This window comes from Oryx dammah, unplaced genomic scaffold (genome assembly GCF_014754425.2).
Source record: "Oryx dammah isolate SB20612 unplaced genomic scaffold, SCBI_Odam_1.1 HiC_scaffold_19, whole genome shotgun sequence".
NCBI classification, from domain to species: Eukaryota; Metazoa; Chordata; class Mammalia; order Artiodactyla; family Bovidae; genus Oryx; species Oryx dammah.
The window spans coordinates 93,617,573-93,631,134 of NW_024070203.1; the positions used below are offsets into that span (position 1 = coordinate 93,617,573).

A 13,562-nucleotide genomic window follows, 5' to 3' on the forward strand; every position below is an offset into this window, starting at 1 on the left:
GGGTTCTTCTCATCTGCCGGCCTTCAGTCTTACCTTTCTTGATCCGTCCAGTATGTTGCCAGCAGACTGATCTATCTAGAAAAGTCTGACCCAGTCGTCACTTCTTCCTAAATTTCTTTCTGTTCCATGATAGATAAGGTCTGTGATGGTTTTAAACACATTCACAAATTCTTCCTCCTTGAAGAGGTAGAGCTTAATTCTCTAGCCTTCAGTATGGGCTCAAAGAAGAAAATGTAATAGAAGTGATGGTGTGAGGCCTCTATGACCAGGTCACAGAAGGAGTTGTGGTTTCCTCCTTGCCCTCTGTCTTGGCTGCCCCACTCTAGGAGAAGCCAGCTCTCATCTTGTGAGACCACTCATGCAGCAGTAAGGTGGGGTCCACGCAGCAAAAAGCTGAAGCCTCCTGCCAGCAACAGTCTTGGAAGCACATTCTCCAGCCTCAGTGGAGCGTTTCAGTGACTAGAGTCCAGGCTGATGTCGTGACTGAAACCTCAGGTGAGATTCTGAACCAGAACCACCTGAGTCACTCCTGAGTTCCTGACCTGTTGGAACTCTGAGAAAGCAACTGATTACCATTTAAATTTGTTAAATTCTTTGTTGTTGTTTAAACTGGACATTGCTTGGCAGTGCTGTGTTGGTCACTGCCAACAATAACACAGACCAGCCTTGAGTGTGCCGTGTCTCCTCCCTCTTGTCCCTCCCCCTCCACACCCTCTAACCCTTCTGGGCCGTCACAGAACCACGGATGGGCTGGATTCCCCGGGATTCATAGCAGCTTCCCAATAGCTGTCTATCTTACACTTGGTAGGGCACATATGGGCTTCTCAGGTGGCACTAGTGGTGAAGAGCCCTCCTGCCAATGCAGGAGACAGAAGACACGTGGGTTCAGCTCCTGGGTTGGGAAGAGCCCCTGGAGGAGGGCATGGCGACCCACTCCAGTATTCTCTCCTGGAGACCCCCATGGACAGAGGAGCCTGTCAGGCTACATTCCATGGGGTCACAAAGAGTCGGACACGACTGGAGTGACGTAGTGCACACAGGCACACACACAGCGTGCACGTGTCCATACTGCCCTCTCAGCTCACCCCACCCTCTCCTTCCCAAAACTGTTAAAGTCTGAATGTAACAATAGATTGTTTGCTCTCAGCCTAACACTTTGTTTTTTTCTCCACCACTGAAGTTACACATCACAACACCACATGGGTTTGTCTTCCTCATTATAATTTGAGCTTCCTGAGAGCAGGCATTGTAATTCCAAGCACACCGCTGTATCCCTGAGCAGTAGATTGTATTTCACAAAGATGGCTGCAATGATAGCTCCTGTTTCAAGCACTCTTCCAGAACCTTACCCCTTCCGGAGCTGGATTCCCTGTCTCGTCCTTTTGGGCCTGGATGGAACTCTGTGACTCTCAAACAATAGAGCTGCAAGGATGCCATGTTACTTCCAAAGATAGGTCATCATGATACCACACACGTTTGCTTCTTTCCTTCAGACACTTGTTCTTAGAATCCAGTCACTGTGCTGTGGGGAAACTCAAGCTATCTGTAGAAATGGCACAGGGAGAGGCAGCGAGGGCCCTAGCCCACAGCTGGAGCTCAGCTCCCAGATGACAGCCAGTGCTCACTAGCCATACGAGTGGACCCTCCTGGAAATCGATCTCCCAGCCCCTAGTTGAGTTTCCCAAGCCAGCGTCCCCTGGATCAGAGATGAGCCACCCCTGCTGAGCTCGGCTCAAATTGCAGTTCTGTGATGAAGATAAATGACTGTGATTGCTTAAGCCACTAGGTATTAGGATAATCTGCTATGCAGCAGTATGTAATGGGAACATCCAGCACAGGATATCTGTGAAATCACAGGCATTTGACAAGTATTTGTAAACTGGCCGATGATTCTAGTTTCCTTATACAGCTGCTTTCTGGGCACATTAATACACTTGTTCTTCTTTAAACAGATCTTGAACTCATCTGACTTGGGATTTGTGTTCAAGCTATTCCTTCTGCTGTGAATTGCCTCCCTCCTTTCCTGCTACATTTACCTGCTAAAGTATTACACTTCTGAAAAAAATTCAGTTGGGTATTCCTTTTTTAATTCCTTCTCCTCTATCCTTTTAATAAATATGTCATGAATGTCTTCTCGAAACCCAGGATATGGAGCGATATGGACCAAATCCCCATCCGCTTGGGGCTTTACATTTCAATGGGGGATCCAGTCAAGAAATAGATATGTTCAAAAATTATAGCATGTGATTCATGCCTTAAAGGGTTAGATAGTGAATGATGGGGGGGTGAGAGGGGCAGAAACGAGGTCCTAGTTTAGATGGAAGGTTTAGGGAAGGAGATGATCTTTGAGATCAGAACAATAAGAGGAAAGAAGTCCAGAAGAAAAGACCATGGCAGTCTGGGCAGAGAAAACAGTAAGTGCAAAGCCATGAGATGGGATAAAGAATGTTTCCTGTTGGATAAAATAAAGGTGGTATTTATGGCTTCTGCCTAATGACTGGAGAGAAGACACTGACTAAAAGAGGTGGGAAAGCTAAGCAGGCACCAGACATTTATGCTTAGCATCAGGGAAAGAAATTTAGATTTAATTCTAAATACATATGCTAAGTCGATTCAGTCATATCCAATTCTTTGCGATCCTGTGGACTGCAGTCTACAAGCTCCTCCGTCCATGGGATTCTCCAGGCACGAACACTGGAGTAGGTTGCCATTTTCTCCTCCAATGGATCTTCCCAACCCAGGGAGCAAACCCGTGTCTCATGTCTCCCGCACTGGCAGGAGGGTTCTTTACCTCTAGCTCCACCTGGGAAGCCCGGTTCTAAATACAAAGATAGTTATTGAAAGGCTGTAAAGTGGGAGAGTGCCAGCGTCTGCTTTGGATTTTAAGCTTACTCTTGCTGCTGCACAGAGAATGGCTTTTAGGTCAGCTGGAAGGGGTGCAGGGGTCAGTAGGGAAAGCTAAACAGATATGAGATGGTGGTGCCTTGGGTTAGGGTAGTAGCAGCAGACAGAGAAGAAGGACGTTTTGGCATAAAGTTTGTGACTCTAACATACAGGACTTGTTGGTGACTTAGATACGGGAGCTGAAGGGGAAAGAGGATTTCTGGTTTTGGTAAGAGGCTTGAACAAGGCAGTGGGAACCGTGGGAGGGTCAGCAAGCAGGGCGCGCTCTGTTTTCCTTCTCAAGTTTCTCCAGATGCCTCCTCATGGGTTAGTCTCTCTCTCCTCTGTGTATTCAGTCCTGGTTTTGCCTCTTATAGGGGAGGCAGCACCAGGTATGGGTTAAAACATAAGGAATTTTGAGGGCTGAACTGATGTGGGTTAGTTTGGGTTCCACCTCTGCTCATATGAGGCGTAAGAGTTGGAGAAGCCCATTTGTCTCTGTGGCCTCAGCTTCTCCAAAGGTGGGTAGCATCTATGTTACAGGCTTGTTGGATTCATTAAATGAAACCTTGGAAGAGAAAGATTTACATGAGGAAGTTTAGGGAGAAGACCGAGTCTTCCTTTAGCTTTAAGTTCCCGTAATAATTAATGCTAACATCTATGGAGCACCACCATGTGCCTGATACTGGGTGTTTTACTCTTCATAACAACTGTGTGATGTAGCTATTTGCATCATCCTCCTTTACGAGTAAATACACACAGGCAAGGGCTTCCCAGGTGGTTCAGTGGTAAGGAATCCGCCTGCAAATTCAGGAGATGCAGGAGACATGAGCTCAATCCCTGGGTCAGGAAGATCCCCTGGAGGAGGGCATGGCAACCCACTCTCGTGTGCTTCCCTTGAGAATCCCAGGGACAGAGCAGCCTGACGGGCCTCAGTCCGCGGTGGTCTCAAAGAGTGGGGCGTGGCACACTAGGCATGCACACGCAGGCGCAAAGAGCCTGAACACCTACTCAAGGCCACAGAGGCACAAAGAGCCCGAACACCTACTCAAGGCCACATGCCGCACTGGCATAGACTCGTGCTTCTGCGTCCCTCTTTCTCCCCGGTTTGCTCAGACAGTAGGGAGTGTGTGTGTCTTGCTCAGAACTCTCTTCCTTGTCCCTGGCACATTGCAGAAAGTAATTTCACGTACACTGCATGTGTGAACTTTCAGGCATTGAGTCACGTCTCAAAGTCTGGGTCTTGACAAGACAGAAGTCAGAGTTCTGGGGCACTGTTTTTACTGGAGTAGGCCCACCCAGTTGAGCTGGGAGAGCCATGAGCCAGACTAGCTCAGAAGGCTGGTGAGACCCACAGGGAGATCAGCCCCGACTGCCGAGCCCGCTGCATGGCGGTGGTGAGGCTCGCCCAGTGTATTAGGGTTCAGAAGTGCGGCAGTGGCACAGTGCAGCCTTTACCAACAAGACGACGCGGGGGATGGTGCGTCCTGAATGCCCAGGAGAACTGGCAGCGCCTTAGATTAACGCCTTTCAAAAGCTCTGTAAAACGCAGTGGCTGCTGCACTCTGGTCAGGACTGTGCAGTGAACACGATTTGTGTCTTGAAGCTGCAAAGCTGCTGAGCCTCCCATCTTACAGTGGGGTCCACGCTTTATTCTAAACATGGTTACTTTGGAGGGGAGCGTGTGGAGGAGATTGGGCTCAACTTACTCTGAGGTGAGGTGCTACCTTGAGATGCTCGTTTTAAAATCACACAGTGATAGGGACTCAAGGTGCTTCAGAACTGACACCGCCCCTAAGAAAAAGAGTGATGGAAAAAGGGAAAACTGGTGAAGGGTTCTGGTCAAAGTCTTAAGGCTTCCTGTAAATATCAGCTTAATTTCTCCCATAAGAAGACTGGAAAGTGATGTTTACTTGTCAGAGCTGTGCTTGCTCTGTGTGGTTTAGCACACGTAGCTTCTCCCCTACTGGTTTGCAGAGTAAGAAAGAAGACAAAGGCAGGGAGCAGTCCTGGGTGAGGGAAGAGTTGAGAAGGGATTGTTCTATATCCTTTAAAGGGCGTCTTGAGTGGATTTACCCGGAGAGCAAAGTGCACTGTGATAGAAGGGGACATGATGTGATTCCAGCAGGCACACTGAGAAGGTCCTTCTGCCAAAAATAGACCCACCTGCTTGTGAATGTCTGGCATTCCTTTGACTGGGGACAATGCCAGAAAGGCCAGCTGTTAGCTCAGATACTCCTCCCACGGGCTGGCTGAGACCTGACATTCCAGCCTTGAACTTAAGGCTAAATTTTCCTCCACAATCTACCGCAAAGCACGTGTTCCCCTCTCCACCCTCCTCAACTCTAAAATAAAGGTGTTAATAGCTATTTACACCACAGTATGAATTATAGAGATTTGAGCAAAGAGCAGAAATTATAAAGCAGGAGAATCCTTGGTCTGCTCTTCCCCACTTAACTCTTGTGACTTTGGTCAAATCCTTAACTGCTTAAGCAATCGTTTGCTCTTCTATAAAAGAAGACTAAGCCGAAGCGTGGGGCTTCTCAGGTGGCACAGTGGTAAAGAATCCACCTGCCAGTGCAGGAGACACGAGAGACACAGGTTTGATCCCTGGGTTGGGAAGATCCCTTGGAGGAGGATTCTTACCTGGGAAATCCCATGGACAGAGGAACCTGGTGGGATTCAGTTCATGGGGTCACAAAGAGTTGGACACAAACTGACAGACTGAGCACACTCACAGAAGGCAAAGCAGCTGGATTCTTGGAAGGGCAAAATAAGATAAACCGAGAGAACTAACTAGCAAAAGGCTAGACGTGACCCGGATGTCTATCGAAGGGAGGCAAATGGAGCTTGGAGCAGCCACACAATGCTATATTATGCATGTGTGAAAGGGAACCAGGAAGCCCGCTGCTCCCCAGTGTACAGCGGGCTGGGACATATTTTGAAGTAACAGAAACAAACTGCATCATGGAACTTGCACAATGTTTAGACAAGAAAGGAGAAGATGTAGTAAATACACACTTATGTATAATTTCCGTAGCTGGATAAACCAAAGATTAATTGAGAAATGGGATGGAGGGAACAAGGCAGTAAAGGATATGAAAGGGATATAGGTTTCTTTATGAAACAATTTGTTCTTTGACTTTGGAATCATGTAAATAGTTCACCTAATTAAAAGCAAAGAGAAAAGCACACCAAAACACAAGTCCAAAAACTTTAAAATAAACTGGAAAAAGTGAACCTAACTTTATATCAATTCTCTGGCATATCAATCTCAAGAACTATAGCAAATGATTTTGAAACACATATTTAGACTGTACATCCCTAGAGAGATATATTCTAAGGACAAAAAGGAGTATAAGGTCTCTTACCCAAATAAACATTTTTACAAAACATACAGACTCACAGACACAGAGAACAGGCTTGTGGTTGCCAAGGGGGTGGGGGTTCATATAAATGTGTTAAGTCAACAGGCATGCACCTTAAATTCACACGACGTCATATGTCGATGAAATCTCAATAAAGGTGGATCAGAAAATTCCCTCCATTCTGGTGACTCCATTCCAGTCTTCAATATCTGACAAACCATTAACTGAAGACCTTTGAGGAATTTCACAATGGTAGTAGGCATGTGATGCTCAAAACAAAACAAATAGCAGATCCCACAGATATGCGTTAATATATGATCTTTTCCTCCAGATTCAGCTTGGTGCTCCGTGGTGACTTAGATGGGTGAGATGCGGGGCGGGTGAGAGGGAGGGCCGAGAGAGGATACGCGTACCTACAGCTGATTCGCGTTGCTGTGCGGCAGAAACGAACACAACATTGTCAAACAACTACGCACCCCCCAAACAAGCAAATGAACACACAGCAGGCAGTGTTTTGCAAGTGACGAGGCTGTAGCACAGAAAAGGCTGCCTCCCCAGTAAACACAGGCGTGAGCTGCTCATGACCGTGGATGGAGGCAGAGCGTGGCGGCAGACTTGGGGGTTTGGCGGCAGGTAGGATCCACGTCTCCCTGCCACTGAACTGCACGGGCCTGCATGGAAACTGCCTGGGCCTGCGCCGGCGGTGAGGGACAGGTGCCTGGGCTGAGTGCAGAGCCCTCAGTGGGTGGCGCTGTTTCTCCTGCTCGGCCACACCCTGCTCTGGCAGGGGAGAGAGTCTTGGTCTCGGCCCTGGCATTTCTCCACCTCCCCGCTTAGTAGCTGTGGGGCCCTGGATCTGTGAGCCTTGGCTTCCTCTACTGTGGAAGGAGGGTGATAAGATGGTGTCCTTGGCAGAATCAGGTGAGGTGGTAATTCAAGCGCCCGGCACAGCCAGCGCTTGAGAGCTCAGTCCAAGGCCACAGACACCGTGGGTCTCTGCACCAGGGATGTGGCCTTGCTCCTGAGGAGGCTCAGTCTGCACATTCTTTTTTTGCTCAGGAAGATTGTCATTAGAGCTGAACGCCAACCAAGACTCGGCTCAGTGAAGTCGCAGTTACCAATTTTGCTCTTAGATAAATCAATTTTTCTTTTCTTACACTGGCTGTTTTACTTCTTTAAAGGGGCCTGAGTTTTATTAGTTTCAGTGTTATACTTTTGAAAATGTCTCTCTTCTCTTGGGCATCGCCCTTGGCTCCACGCAAAGGGAGTGCATTTAAGTCCTGCTCAGTGTTACTCAGGTGAAACGTTCACCAAATGTACCCTTGATTTGCCTAAAATAGTTGCCTCTTAAATCACAGTCATGATGACCTGCAAGACCATCAGTGCAGTTCAGTCGCTCAGTCGTGTCCGACTCTTTGCAACCCCATGAATCGCAGCACGCCAGGCCTCTCTTTTCATCACCATCTCCCGGAGTTCACTCAGACTCATGTCCATCGAGTCTTTTCCAATGAGTCAACTCTTCGCATGAGGTGGCCAGAGTACTGGAGTTTCAGCTTTAGCATCATTCCTTCCAAAGAAATCCCAGGGCTGATCTCCTTCAGAATGGACTGGTTGGATCCCCTTGCAGTCCAAGGGACAACTCTCAAGAGTCTTCTCCAAAACCACAGTTCAAAAGCATCAGTTCTTCACCGCTCAGCCTTCTTCACAGTCCAACTCTCACATCCATACATGACCACTGGAAAAACCACAGCCTTGACCAGACGGACCTTAGTCGGCAAAGTAATGTCTCTGCTTTTGAATATGCTATCTAGGTTGGTCATAACTTTTCTTCCAAGGAGTAAGTGTCTTTTAATTTCATGGCTGCAGTCACCATCTGCAGTGATTTGGGAGCCCTCAAAAATAAAGTCTGACACTGTTTCCACTGTTTCCCCATCTATTTCCGATGGAGTAATGGGACCAGATGCCATGATCTTCATTTTCTGAATGTTGAGCTTGAAGCCAACTTTTTCACTCTCCTCTTTCACTTTCATCAAGAGGCTTCTTACCTCCTCTTCACTTTCTGCCATAAGGGTGCTATCATTTGCATATCTGAGGTTATTGAGATTTCTCTCGGCAATCTTGATTCCAGCTTGTGTTTCTTCTAGCCCAGCATTTCTTGTGATGTACTCTGCATAGAAGTTAAATAAGCAGGGTGACAATATACAGCCTTGACGCACTCCTTTTCCTATTTGGAACCAGTCTGTTGTTCCATGTCCAGTTCTAACTGTTGCTTCCCGACTTGCATACAGATTTCTCAAGAGGCAGGTTAGGTGGTCTGGTATTCCCATCTCTTTCAGAATGTTCCACAGTTTATTGTGATCCACAGAGTCAAAGGCTTTGGCATAGTCAATAAAGCAGAAATAGATGTTTTTCTGGAACTCTCTCGCTTTGTCCATGATCCAGCAGATGTTGGCAATTTGATCTCTGGTTCCTCTGCCTTTTCTAAAACCAGCTTGAACATCAGGAAGTTCACGGTTCACATATTGCTGAAGCCTGGCTTGGAGAATTTTGAGCATTACTTTACTAGCATGTGAGATGAGTGCAATTGTGCGGTAGTTTGAGCATTTTTTGGCATTGCCTTTCTTTGGGATTGGAATGAAAACAGACCTTTTCCAGTCCTGTGGCCACTGCTGAGTTTTCCAAATGTGCTGGCATATTGAGTGCAGCACTTTCACAGCATCATCTTTCAGGATTTGAAACAGCTCAATTGGAATTCCATCACCTCCACTAGCTTTGTTCGTAGTGATGCTTCCTAAGGCCCTCTTGACTTCACATTCCAAGATGTCTGGTTCTAGATTAGTGATCACATCATCATGACTATCTGGGTCGTGAAGATCTTTTTTGTACAGTTCTTCGGTGTATTCTTGCCACCTCTTCTTAATATCTTCTGCTTCTGTTAGGTCCATACCGTTTCTGTCCTTTATCGAGCCCATCTTTGCATGAAATGTTCCCTTGGTATCTCTAATTTTCTTGAAGAGATCTCTAGTCTTTCCCATTCTGTTGTTTTCCTCTATTTCTTTGCATTGATCACTGAAGAAGGCTTTCTTATCTCTTCTTATGTTCTTTATACCTCTGATATCACTTAAATTATGGGCTTCCAGGTGGTGCAGTGGTAAAGAATCTGCCTGCCAACACAGGAGAGACGGGAGACGTGGGCTCCATCCCTGGGTGGAGAGGATCCCTCGGAGGAGGCAATGGCAACCCACTCCAGTGCTCTTGCCTGGAGAATCCCGTGCACTAAAGAGCCTGGCAGGCTACAGTCCAGGGGTTCGAAAAGAGTGGGACACGACTGAGTGACTGAGTAAACTCAGAATATTACTTTAATAGGCTTGCGATACAGCAAGGAGGAGCACAGACAGTGTCCTATTCTTCAGGGGATATTGTTCTATTGTTCTTCATTCCCTCTTGCTGAACACCCAGAGGCAGTTTCTCCAAGTGGCCATCAGATAGGGAACAACTGAGGGAAATGAACCTTTAAGCTATTGAAAGGCTCTTTCACAGTACTTACTCATCCTTCCACCGTGTAAACCGCCTTCCTTTCCCAAGTGCAGCCCTGCTCTGCCTTGCTGCTGCTACTGCTGCCGAGTCGCTTCAGTCGTGTCCGACTCTGCTACCCCACAGACGGCAGCCCACCAGGCTCCCCCGTCCCTGGGATTCTCCAGGCAAGAACACTGGAGTGGGTTGCCATTTCCTTCTCCAGTGCATGAAAGTGAAAAGTGAAAGTGAAGTCGATCAGTCGTGTCCGGCTCTTCACGACCCCATGGACTGCGGCCCACCAGGCTCCTCGGTCCCTGGGATTCTCCAGGCAAGAGCACTGGAGTGGGGCGCCATTGCAAACAAAACGCAGCCTGGATTACATGGTTAGTTTTCCACTGCTGCCATCTAATGGCGATATGTGGTAATGCATGATGAAGTGAGGATCTGGGTTTTGTTTTGTTTTGTTCCTGTTCCCTGGAATACAGGTAGACCTAGACTTAGGTCTGGGAGCCAGCTCTCGTGGGGGTCGGTAGCCTAGGTGGAATTATTTAATTTTATTTACCCTATCGGAGAATCGGTTCGTCTTGTATGCATCGATGCTGGAGTCTGTTTGTGCCATTTCTGTTAGAATTTGTCTGTGTATTTTGTGTTTTGTTGTTATACAGTTTACAAAAATGGGAAATATTTCCTCTATCTTGCTCATTATCTTTGGGGTGCACATTAGATATGTTAAGATCAGAAGAGCAATGGCACCTGAACGGCTCACAAACAATCTGGCCAGCAGAAGTGCTTTAAAAGGAGAGGAACACTCTGATAATGAACGTCCCAGGGCAGGGGAGGGCGGGTCACTTGGACTAGAGGTGTCTGATTCTAATTTCCCCTACCGGAGCACTGGAGAAGGATGGCAACTCACTCCAGTATTCTTGCCTGGAGAATTTCACAGACAGAGGAGCCTGGCAGGCTACAGTCCATGAGGTCACAGGGTCAGACAGAACTAAACAACTAACACTTTACTTATGTATATGTGTGCGTGTGTGTGCGTGTGTGCGCACTTGCGTGCTTAGTGGCTCAGTTGTGACCGCCCCTTTGTGACCCCATGGACTATAACCTGCACCTCTGTCCATGGGGAGTCTCCAGGCAAGAATCCTGGAGTGGATCGACGTGCCCTCCTCCAGCGGAATCTCCCACCCCAGGATCAAACCCAGGTCTCCCACATTGCAGGCGGATTCTTTACCAGCTGAGCCATACAGTGTCAGACTTTATTTTCTTGAGCTCTAGAATCACTGCAGGCATGCAGATGGTGACTGCAGCCATGAAATTAAAAGATGCTTGCTCCTTGGAAGAAAAGCTATGACCAACCTAGACAGCATATTAAAAAGCAGAGACATTACTTTGCCAACAAAGGTCTGTCTAGTCAAAGCTATGGTTTTCTGCAGTAGTCATGTATGGATGTGAGAGTTGGACTATAAAGAAAGCTGAGCACTGAAGAATTGATGCTTTTGAACTGTGGCTCTGAAGAAGATTCTTGAGAGTCCTTTGGACTGCAAGGAGTTCAAACCAGTCAACCGTGAAGGAAATCAGTCCTGAATATTCATTGGAAGGACTGATGCTGAAGCTGAAACTCCAATACTTTGGCCACTTGTTGCCAAGAACTGACTCATTGGAAAAGACCCTGATGCCAGGAAAGAATGAAGGTGGGAAGAGAAGGGAACAACAGGAGATGAGATGATTGGATGGCATCACTGACTCTATGGACATGAGTTTGAGTAGGTTCCAGGAGTTGGGGATGGACAGGGAAGCCTGGCGCACTGCAGTCCATGGGGTTGCAGAGAGTCAGACACGACTGAGCGACTGAACTGGACCGAGCCGCCATATATATGTATATGCTCTTCTGCAGATTGTACAAATGTGGAGCACCTCACACATGCGCCTGTCATCCTTGCTCAGAGGCTTTGCTAACCTTCTGTATATTGTTCCAGTTTTACTATACATGCTCCTGCCTCCAGCTTCCAACATATATTCTTTAAAGTAAACCTATCCCTTCTAAAGGAAACTCAAGTAATGTTTTCTGTGCATGTAATGTTGATGTCAGGCTAGAGTAGATCTTTTTTTCATTTGATATTCTGTATCCATTGTGGGGATCTTGCCCACTTTCTTTTTATTTTTTAAAATATCTCTTTTTATTTATTTGGCTTTAACAAATCTTAGCTGCTACATGCAAACTCTAGGCCTGGCATGTGGGCTCTTAACTCCTTGGCCAGGGATAGAACTTGGGCCCCCTGCACTGAGAGCTTGGAGTCTTAACTACTGGACCACCAGGGGAATCCCTCTTGCCCACTTTTCATGTGATACAACATGATCACTTGGCTCCTTTTGAGTCCAGAGAGGGAAAGAATAATACCTTAGTTTAGCCTAACATAAAACATTAATAAATGCTTTTGAAGTTGCCAGCATCAGTTGGATCATCAAAAAAGCAAGAGAATGGCAGAAAGACATCTACTTTTGCTTTATTGATTACCCCAAAGCCTTTGACTGTGTGGATCACACAAACTGTGGACAATTCTTCAAGAGATGGGAATACCAGACCACAATACCAGTCTGTATGCAGGTCAAGAAGCAACAGTTAGAACCGGACATGGAACAACGGACTGGTTCCAAATTGGGAATGGAGTACATCAAGGCTATATAATGCCACTCTGCTTATTTAATTTATATGTAGATACATCATGCAAAATGCCAGGCTGGATGAAGCACAAGCTGGAATCAAAATTGCTGGGAGAAATATCGATAACCTCAGATATGCAGATGACACCACCCTCATGGCAGAAAGCAAAGAAGAACTAAATAGCCTCTTGATGAAAGTGAAAGAGGAGAGTGAAAAAGTTGGCTTAAAACTCAATATTAAAAAAACTAAGATCATGGCATTCAGTCTCATTACTTCATGGCAAATAGATAGGGAAACATTGGAAACAGTGTCAGACTTTATTTTATTGGGTTCCAAAATCGCTGCAGATGGTGACTGCAGCCATGAAATTAAAAGATGCTTGATCCTTGGAATAAAAGCTATGACCAACCTAGACAGCATATTAAAAAGCAGAGACATTACTTTGCTAACAAAGGTGCTTCTAATCAAAGGTTCGGTTTTTCCAGTGGTCATGTATGGATGTGAGAGTTGGAACATAAAGGAAGCTGAGCGCTGAAGAATTGGTGCTTTTGAACATCAATTCTCCTTGCAGTCCAAGGGACTCTTGAGTCTTCTCCAGCACCACCGTAACCTTGATCTTGACCATGACCCTGGCCCTGACCTCGACCCCGACACTGACCCTAAACCCTGACCCTGACCCTAAACCCTGACCCTAATCATAAACTACCAGTCACCAACTTTCAGAACTTACTCAAAGTTTAGGGTCAGAGTATAGGGTCAGGGTCAGGATCAGGGTTAGGGTGGTGTTGGAGAAGACTCTTGAGAGTCCCTTGGACTGCAAGAAGATCCAACCAGTCCATCTTAAAGGAAATCAGTCCTGAATATTCATTGAAAGGACTGATGCTGAAGCTGAAATTCCAATACTTTGGCCACCTGATGCCAAGAACTGACTCATTTAGAAAGACATTGATGCTGGGAAAGACTGAAGGCAGGAGGAGAAGGGGACTACAGACGATGAGATGGCTGGATGGCATCATTGACTCAAAGGACATGAGTTTGAGTAAGTTTTGGGAGTTGATGATTGCTAGGTGAGGGAGAGGGTGAGGTTCGGGTTCGGGGTTCCGGGTTCCGGGTCCGGGGTTCCGGGTTCC

The 13,562-nt window shown here is 46.7% G+C and overlaps 1 non-coding gene across 1 annotated transcript; it reads right to left on the reverse strand.

Annotated features, from left to right (window-relative positions):
• Positions 1 to 11,669: 11,669 nt before the first annotated feature.
• On the reverse strand, positions 11,670 to 11,776 carry LOC120879160. Its single transcript, XR_005724726.1, has one exon. It is a non-coding gene; the product is annotated as a U6 spliceosomal RNA (small nuclear RNA).
• Between the last annotated feature and the right edge of the window lie 1,786 nt (positions 11,777 to 13,562).